This window comes from Euprymna scolopes, chromosome 24 (assembly GCF_053919585.1).
Source record: "Euprymna scolopes isolate OS-2025 chromosome 24, ASM5391958v1, whole genome shotgun sequence".
Taxonomy (NCBI): domain Eukaryota; kingdom Metazoa; phylum Mollusca; class Cephalopoda; order Sepiida; family Sepiolidae; genus Euprymna; species Euprymna scolopes.
In genome coordinates this window covers 111656426-111666873 of record NC_136505.1, presented here as the reverse complement: position 1 = coordinate 111666873, position 10448 = coordinate 111656426, and the positions used below count along the sequence as shown (strand labels likewise).

Below are 10448 nucleotides of genomic sequence, written 5' to 3'. Positions count from 1 at the left end.
GCCAACGAGCTAGCAACCGCGGTTGCATTGGATAGACACGAGAACGATGCATAGCATATTAATCTGGCCGAACTGGATGCTGTGTTGAGGGAATTACCTTGGAACTTCAGTGGCAGACCAAGGAGTTGAATGTAAAGACTGACTTTGCAGAGAAGGGTAAAATATAGGTGGGCAACGCTTTGAGATGTAGATTACGCACTTCCAATCTTACCATTTCCAAACTATTACAAATTGTGACCCGTCACGGGTTTTCAGTGCGGAGACAGTTAGGAGACAGCAAGCATGATTCGTGAACTGAAAGTGTTTTTTTTCGTGAACGTGTCCCACAACTGGGGATACTCACAGATAATGACACAATATTCAACAGTAAAGAAGTCAGGACATTCGTAGACAAATGTGGCGTGGATCTGAGATTTTGTTGCGCATGTGTTCCGGCTTGTAAAGAATAGTTGAGCGGTGCCAACGTACTGTAAAGGGTGTCGCGACTAGAATGCGCTGTATCATACCATAGACTGTCTACTGATACGTGTCCCCAAAAGACAGTGAGTTATTTGTACCGCGCAAGTCAATACCATTTACAATTACGATGTCAAGGTGAAGAGAGTTGATATGATGCTACAATCGGCAGTTCCTAAGCACAGTCCCTACCAAGTTAGAGACCTCATTTGGGTGAAGGTACTGGAGAATAGCTGTACAACGAAATTTGGCCAGGGTCGGGTAACCAAGATATGTCCATCCTGCTTAATTAGATGCCCAGCCACGCCAAGGACGTACGCCCCCCGCTACAGTGTGCTCTCGTCAGAAGATTCTAACAGCATAATATCTTCAGAGAGCGGATCAGAAAGTTTAGTATACGACTACGAAAGACGAAGCCCAAAGTTTCGAAGAAGTCTCACTTCTGCGAAGAAGTATCCGACAAAAACGACTGCCTTCAGGATGCCGCCTATCTAATCACGGAGGGGGTTGATAATGGTGTGAAAAGACACGGCAATAAGCGGTAAAGGTTGGCGTGTGTTCACTACAGAAATGCACTGGCATTCGAACCAGAAACCCATCTGACATAAAAAATAAGACTAAAATAATATTGATGCAAACTTCGGTGCTGCCGGGACTCGAGTGCCAGTATAAAATGTCGTTTTTTTATGCGGGGAATACGACATCACGCACACGAGATAGTTTGCTGTGAAGAAGAGAATAGAAGTACGTAAGAAAATTACAACGCCGAGGGACCTTTTTTCTGCTTTCAAAAGGAAATGAATAATACAACTCAGTTTATGCTTGATGAAGAGATATATAGTCGAAATTAAAGTGATTTAAAATTTCAATAAATAAAAAAAAACTCTGCGTTAGATGGCTTTTAACTTACATATTCTCATTCAAAATTGCAGAAGGCTTACACCCAGAATAAAATCTCTGAATAATATCCAGTTTCTACTATCGTCTCTAATCAAGGGGTTTCTCTCACCGCCTACGTTGCACATTCATTAACTTTTACCAACGAGTTCTTTTTGAGACTTGATAACGTTGACTTGTTAGTGCAAAAATATTGTATTGTATTCATCATTGTCACCCTATCGATTTTCACGTTGTCCCAATATAGATTTCTTCACATTAAAAAGTAACCCTGTATTTAATTTTGATCTAGTTGGAAGCAACTTAAATAGCGACATTCTTTCATGTTTTCTTACTAAACTACAGATTACCATGGGAAATAACACTCTACCTAAGAGCCTATCCTTCAAGCTTTTCGGCTTAACATTCAAAAGCAACGTGAATTGGAACAAATTCATTGAGTACATAGAAAATGCTGCTATAAAAAGGTGTGATCTCTCGATATTTCTAGAAAATTATTACCACCAGAGAACATCCTGCATCTTTACAAATCAACAATACTCCCATGAATGGTGTGTGTTTGCCATATCTGGTCTGATGAATCCACCACTTATATCTCTCGCTGTCTCTTAGACAGGGCCATAAATGTATCGCATGTCTAATAGGCCCTACACTATCTGCCCCATCACAGTTATGTTGCATCCCTCTGTGCGTTTTACAAGTACTTTAATGGAATATACTGTAATTAGATGATAGCACTTGTCATCCTCGACTTACATATTTCCGACTACTCCGACAAGCAGAAAAATTCCACCTTTTCACTGTTGATACCCCTCAAATGTCGAAAGCCTTATACGCTTACTGATTCTACCTTCGAACTGCTAGACTTCGGTTTTCCTGTTTCCTTCTAATACGAACAGACATCTTGCTGCTCAAATCCCCATAGTCCCACGTAGGACACTAAACAGTAGTTCCTTACTTTTCAAGTGGCAATATGTGTTGTTGGAGGTGAAAAGGAGCAAAAATTAATAAATGAATAAATGAATAAATAAATAAGTAAAAAGAATCTGCCAATATACTTTCTTCTTCCATCCCATTTCTTCTATTTTCTTTCAATCCGTTCATTAATTCTATTTATTTATTTGTATTCACTATGCCGTCACCTTGTTAACTTTCACGTTGAACTCTAACCACTTGTCTCCATATAATTATCCTCCTGGTTACAAGCAAGCTACAAGAATAGCGATTGTTTGCGCGTCTAACCTTGAAACTCAATGGAGACGAACTTTCCAATTAGAGACGCAGATGCAAATGCAAAAACTAAAACCTTTTTACCAATTCCGTGGACAATCATCGCCGAAACTGTGTTCTTTCCATCGTCTTTCCGAATGGACTCCATTTGATTATTCTTATAACCGATGTATGCAATAGTTTCTTCTTCTTCTTCTTCTTCTTCTTCTTCTTCTTCTTCTTCCTCTTCTTCTAACAATAATAATAATAATCATAATAATAATAAAAATAATTTCTAATATTATTCATCTATTTTTTCTTTTCTTACGCTTCTTTATGTTCTCTTCACGAAAGGCTTTGCAAAAGTAATGCATTCTATATTTTATATCATGCAAACTGACCAGAAGGCATTGCAAATTGATTGTTATAGTGATTGAATATATACATTCATGATCTGGAAGTTTCATCTCTCTGTTGCAGATATTGATGATGTAAGACTCTAAAAACAAGCAACCTCTCTCATGGACGCAGAGATGCGTCGTTGAATTCACCCCCTCCCTCAAATGTAATCGGTCAACATTCACCTACGATTGTTGAATCTTTACGAAGCCGATAATGTTGATGTAAACACAATTAGGAGATGAGTTTGTTGATTTCAGAGTGGTGACATAGATGTCAGTGGAAAAACACGCCCCGGAAGCCCATGCACAGTCATCGTTCATCGCTGGCTAAAGTGAATTCAGAATGTTTTTGACAATGTAGAAAAACATTCAGTTGTACAAAACGACGCTCGTTTTAATGGCATCACTCCTCTCTTCATAACTCTTCAACTTTCTGAGTAAAAATAGGAGGTTTTACTTTTGGAGCGACCCACTTATATAAAAAATATAGGCATATTTATTCTTACTCTTCTACGTCTCCTATAAACAAGAGCTAGGTTTCTTCTTACAACCTATGATTCTTCTTCTTCTTCTTCTTCTTCTTCTTCTTCTTCTTCTTCTTCTTCTAACCTTTTTATAAAACAGAGCCAATTTGCATCTTAGTGATAAACAGCTTCTTTAATATAAGATATGCTATTACACGTGTTTCGTCAATCATATAATACACACGGTTGTCTGCTTTGTGGAAAAAATATAATTGTTTTTCGGATTAATTTAAATAAATCTTGATTTAAATTAATATTTATTTTCCACGAACACAATAATCAGTCATAAATAGATAAATTCCTAACAACGAGATAAATTTAATACAAGACAATTTTCTTCGATATTTACCAGCTGATCCACAATCGACTGCAAAGAGAGAGGGAGAGAGAAATACAGAGAGATATAGAGAGTCAGAGACAAAATAAGAAAGAGAACGGAGTCAGAAAGGAAAGTGGAATTGAGAGACGGGAAGTAAAGAGAAAGTAAAGAGAAAGACGGGAAGGAAGAGAAAAAAAGACGTCTATTTTTTGGTTATATATTTATTAGCGTCATCGTTTCTTAACTGTTGAATTGACTCAATCGGTTAGCAAGTCGTGGTTTAAGTTTTAAACTCATCCGGTGCATAATTATTTTTACTCTGATTTATCCCCAAAACAAAGTTTCGCATTTCAGATTATTTGTGATTGTTGTTATTCTTTAGTCCTTGAGTCACGCCTGTACACATATATATATAGTTAAAAAATAACGTTGTTTACCATATGAATGTAGATTTGTGTATGTTAACATTTTAAATCGACTACTCATAACAAAGTCAACTGTTCTCTTTTTAATTTTAACCCCTACGCAGGAATTGTTGCCAGCTAAATACCAAATCGAAAGTGAGCTTCAGATCCAAATACCCTATATATCAAATTTAAACTTTGTAAACCATTACCTAGTTATGATTAGTGAACTGAGGTAGTCATGACCTGAAAGTTCCAACTCTCTGTTACAGATATTGACGGTGTAAGAAAGAATTCTCTATCATAGACTTGCATCAGAAGCAGAGATGCGTCATTGAATTTCTCAATGCAAAAAAGTGAACCGATCAACATTCATCGGCTCCTGCTAAACGTTTACGAATCAAATGTCATCACAGTTAGAAGATAGGTTCGTTGATTTCAAAGTAGCAACAGAAATGTGAGTGACAAAGCAAGTTCCAGACTTTTACAACTCAGACATCAAAAGAAACTGGCAAAAGTGCATTGAGCATGATGGAGCACAAAAAATCACTCGATATATATATTTGACTTGAAGGCTACCAGGTAGCAGGCCAATAGAACAGTCTTACACACGCGCGCAGTTCTAGGAAAGAAGATTTTGTTAATAGAATCTGTGTTTAGAATTAGGTACTAATAGAGAATGAGGAAAATTGTTGATAATGGTTGTAGCTAGTCCTAATTTTTATGAAAATTTGGACAAGGGGATCATAGATTTGATCTCAGATCAGCACTTTGCATAAAAATGACAACCGAGCAGTAACATGTTCGTATCACTATTATTATTATTATTATTATTATTATTATTATTATTATTATTATTATTATTATTATAAATACTATTATTTTTGTTAACATTATTATTATTATTTTATTATCGTCGTCATCGCTATTATTATCGCTATTATCTTCATCATTTTTATTGTCATTACCATCGTCGTTATGACTGTTGTTATTATTAATACTGTTATGGTTAATAGTAAAATTCCCCCTATTACCCCACCTCGCCAATCATCTATATCCAAAATTCTATTTTTGTCCTGTTAGGCACTCCCAAAGAATTTGCCACCCTATCTCTCTACCTTTTCCTTATAAAAAAGGAAACATAGAAATATTGCCACATATTACCTAGCATATAGTATACTTTGAAAATCCTGTGTTATAGCCTTATAACTACCCACCCAGACCCACCCCTTTCACCTTAAATCACCACCATAATATTCCTCCCAAAAGTATACATTAATTCATAGTGATGTCATCTCGCTTGCATATGTTAAAAAATGCCCCTCCATATATAATAGGCACATTACACGCCGTTAAATTAGAATCACCAAACATCCAGTTAAGTCGCAACTTTAACCCTAAAAGATATAGTAAATACACTTAAGACTATGATAAAGGCTCTATACGCCTTTCTCCACTACACTATATATAATACGCTCCTCCTTTATTTAGAATTCGACCCCCAACATCACCTATTACTTTAATTTGTTTTGATCTATTTCGTTCCTAATGAATCCAACGTTAGACGCCGCATCCCCACTATGCTACCTAGCATCTTTTCTACTCTTCTGATGATAAGCATTAGGCTTCGCAATACCTTGGCATAAAGAGTCCCCTCTATCCCCCAACTAATCAATTGCATTCCCTTATTGAATAAATAAACCAATCTATATTCACCAATATATAGTTCTGTATCTTCATTTCTAACTCCTATTGTCTTCATATATAAGCTCCATTGATACATGTTGAGCTTTATAATGTCCAGATAAGTCTCCTCCCATAGAATTGAGCTTGCTCTTTTCCTCTAACGCTCTAAGCAATATATATATATATATATATATATATATATATATATATATGTGTGTGTGTGTGTGTGTGTGTGCATATATATAGATCTGTATATATAAATATGGATTTGTGTATGTGTTTGTGTGTGTGTGTGTTTGCTCGGGTTCTCTCTCACAAACCTTACACACATATGTATGTGTTTACTGGAAAATGGTAGCGTATGTATACTCTTAGGTTCTGCCATACAGAATTGGAAAGTGTTAGTCATATGATATCAAGTTGCAAGGTTCTTCTAGGGGACGATTACTATACAGCGAGTCATGATGGAGTATGAAAGAACCTCCACTGGACCATCTGTAAAAAATTAAACATCCAGCGTAGCAGCAAGTCCTGGGAACATTAACCTGAAAGAACAGTTGGAAATGACTTATACCATACATTACGACCATGTAATCTCTACAGCTATCTACATTGAAGATGCTGCTGTGAAACCTGACATAGTCACATGGAATAAGTCAGAGAGAGTTGCAACCTTGATTGAAGTGAGTGTTCCTAATGATGGCGGTCTGGACAGAGCTGAAAGGGAGAAACAGACCAAATACCAAGGTCTCGTGTATGATATGAAAAGAAACTGGAATCTTAAGGAGATATCAATCATACCAGTTATCATAGATGCCACAGGGCTTATGAAGAAGAATATGAAGTCCTACCTAACTAATATTCCTGGTGAACCAAGTGCAAAAGAGATCGAGACAATTGCACTTAAGGGAATGGCGAGGATACTAAAAGAGCTCTCAGTTGGTTTCAATAAAAAGCGGGGCAATGTTGGCAGCTGGTTTGGTTGCCTCATACCCAGCATTACAATCTTCAAAGGGGAAAAAAGAAGAAAATAACAAATGAATTACTATAAGCTGCTAAAACATAAGCCTGTAAATTTGGTGTACAAATAACGGCGTTTGGGTTTTTGCATAAGATTATAGGATAAGAATTTTTAAGTTTTTGAATTAGATTATAGGATAAGAATTTTTTTTATTTGAGTTATCATCATATACGGTTGAAACTAATCTATCTCTGTCCAAATCTTTATTTATCGCTCGTTTTATCGATTATATTTTTTTCACTTCTCTTATATTTTCCATAGTGTACGCCGTGAACTGAAGTGCTACCTTGACTGTTCTATATTTATAGCCACAAGAACTTCACTTTCTTTCTTTCAAAGTAGTTATACTACCGACTTTTCATATTCTATAGCTATTCTCACTATACTGTACAGAAATAAGTCTTACTTTAAGATTTTCCTTGTGCATCTATCGTATCAGTCTGATATCATTTGTCTCTATGAAACCCTTGCCCACAACTCTCACTGGTCAGGTTAAATTTTCATACGTTATCACACTTTTTACACATACATGATAGACACTTCTCTTGATCGGCATTGATATCTGCGGGTTATTAATGGTAGATTTTCTTTTCAGGTACTCCATCCACCCATAACTCTTCCAATCATACTTGCTATCTTTCCACTCTAAGCTCTAATGGTATCTCCTGGGGAATAAAATATCTCACATCTGAGTTCTCATCTATCTTAATTATGTACTTTTTACTGTTATTTCACTCCAAACAAAGCACAGTGCCACTTAGACGTAAAGGACTACTATTTGAACCAAATCTACAGGAACACTATGTAGGTAGTTGAGCAGCGAGATGTCGGTTCACATCGCATTTGAACTTCTTCATGTCAGTACAGTCAGGGAAGCAGGTCCCGGGAGGTTATTCCAAAGTTTAGCAGTTTGAAAGAAGAAACAAGAGAGTATAAGCTTCTTAGCATCTCGGGATCTCTGCTGTGTAGGAATGGAATTTTGCTGCTTGCCAGGTGTATTTATGTCGAGGCGGGTACAAGTGCTTGAAATTTTTGGTGCTCATTCCATTAAAGTATTTATAAAAAGGAACAGCAATGGGACTGGGGTTGGGGGTTGGTTGATAGTGCAGAACCTATTAGATTAGCGACTCTTTTTTGGACCCTATCTAAAAGCGAGAGACTAGTGGCACATGCATCAGCCCAGTTGTGGCAACAATACTTCCTACATTAGCAAATGGTGGCTTTGTAGATTTCTTGGATACTCTTAGATGACAGTAATTTTCAAGCATGGCAAGAGAGTCCATCTTATTTGCAGCAAATTTGGCCCCAATTCATGTTGCCCGTGAATGGTAAGCTTGAATATAAACTGGTCATACTCTCTTAAGCTACTAGTAATTCCTTACAATTTGTTTCGTATTTATTTGAATGTTTACATGTATATACATTAAACTTTAACGTTATGACGAAAATGCTTGACCTCCTACTTATTAGAAAAATAAGAGAGATGTATGTATACCAAATAATGTACGACTCACTGTTGCCTCATATGGTTTTGTAACAGTGACGCCAATGCGGATAATTGTTCACCTGTGATCTATGCTCGGTCACGCAACCAATATGAAACTATTTTCGTCAAATTTTCGTCACAGCCTGTCTCTCTTTTTCCAACACAATTATAATAATTTTTTAATAAATTAGAAAATTTACTCATTTTTTTCACAAAACAAAATTATAACACAATTGTAAAAGTAACCCAGACTTTTTTCCACAAATTTAAAAGTCACCGGGTTTTTCAATCACCCATCATAAAGGTTAGACATTTTTTTTCATCAATTTGAATTAGAAAAGTCACTCGGATGTTCTTTTTTCACAGAATTATTCACCAAAAATTATTAAACATCTTTTTTCAACACAATTATAATATTTTTTTAACAAATTAGAAAAGTTACTTATTTTCTTTTCCACAAAACAAAATCATAACACAATTGTAAAAGTCACCCAGAAGTTTTTTCACAAATTAGCCATAATTGACGCTACTAACAGCAGTTGAATTTAAACACTCCAACTACGAGTTAAAAACAAATAAATAAAATCCTATCCTGTTCGATTTTATAAGAAGCGCTCAAACCCGATTTTCACATCCAATTTTTGCATTTGATTAAATCACCTGACTTCTTTTTTCTTCCTTTGTCTTTTTAAAACACTTCTTAGTCTACTGAAGATTAGTTTAGACATTCAGGAACCGAATTTCACCCCAATTAGGGTATTAATTCAATTTATCAGTCAGTCTTTCTGATCTCTGATCTCGCCTACCTTTTTGCCGTTGCATCCCCCCCCGTAGTTTGGTTTTTAGATGCAACTCGCCCGGAAGCAGCATCTGGCTTGTTCTCTCCATTGGGGGGCTTACCGCTTCCTCTAGTCCCAGTCGCAGGGCGAACTGGTGACTCCAGCGGGTCTCCCCCCCCTCCTCCGGTATGCCAGGCACGGGGCCTTCCTTCTCGAGACACAGCTGGGTCAACACCGCCCCTATGTACGTGTCACTCGCATAGGACCATAGGCTTACTCAGATCAGGATACGCCAGTAACGGTATAGCAGTCAATTGATCCTCCAGAGCTTCAAAGGCCCTCTGACATTGATAATGCTTCTTCGTTAACGCTATTATGGAAGCGGCCAACCGACTAAAGGCAGTTATGAACCCGCGATAATAGCCGACAATCCCGATGAACCCTCGCACTTGTCGCACTGTCTTTGGTTCTGGTAGGGACCTGATAACCTCTACTTTGTTTATATCAGGTCTTATTCCCGTCTCATTAATCACAAATCTCAAATACTTGGTTTCTCCCTTGAGAAACTGACACTTAGGCAGTTTCATACTCAATTGATGTTGACATAACCTCTCAAATACTTCCGTCAAATATCCGAAGTGCTCCTCAGGCGTCCATGAGAAAATTAATATATCGTCTCGGTACGCCACAGCAAACCCCTCCAACCCCCGCAAAACTATGGACATCAGTTGTGAGAAGGACCCCGGTGCATTACAGAGACCAAGCGGCAAGACCGTGAAGTAAAAGAGTCCCACATGACATGCAAAGTCCGCCTTCTCCTGATCCTCCCCATCTAGGGTTATTGCCAGTAACCTGATCTTAAATTCAGGGTGGTAAAGCACCCAATAACGCCAGTATGTTGTCTATCAGAAGTAATGGTACCGGTAAGGGTTTTGTAATAGCATTCAGCTTCCAGAAATCCACTCAGAATCTGTGGACCGATCTTTCTGCTCCAGGATCACCACGGGAAAACTCCACGGGTAGGTGGAGCGTACACTGATTCTCGACTCCAACATGTCGGACACCGCTTCCTCAACAATTTTTCTTTTATGGATTGTGGTTCGGTAGGGTTTCATTCTTACAGGTGGGTGGTCTCCCATATCAATTTTCATCGTTACCGTATTGGAACACCTTATCTCCCGATCGCTAGAGGCGATGATATGTAGATTGCGCTCTAGCAATTCTATCACCTTCCGTTGGTACACTTCCGTTGGTACACTTCCGTTG

At 37.5% G+C, this 10448-nt stretch overlaps 1 pseudogene; it reads right to left on the bottom strand.

The window, feature by feature from the left end:
- Positions 1–9433: 9433 nt before the first annotated feature.
- On the bottom strand, positions 9434–9769 carry LOC145246544 (uncharacterized; annotated as a pseudogene).
- Between the last annotated feature and the right edge of the window lie 679 nt (positions 9770–10448).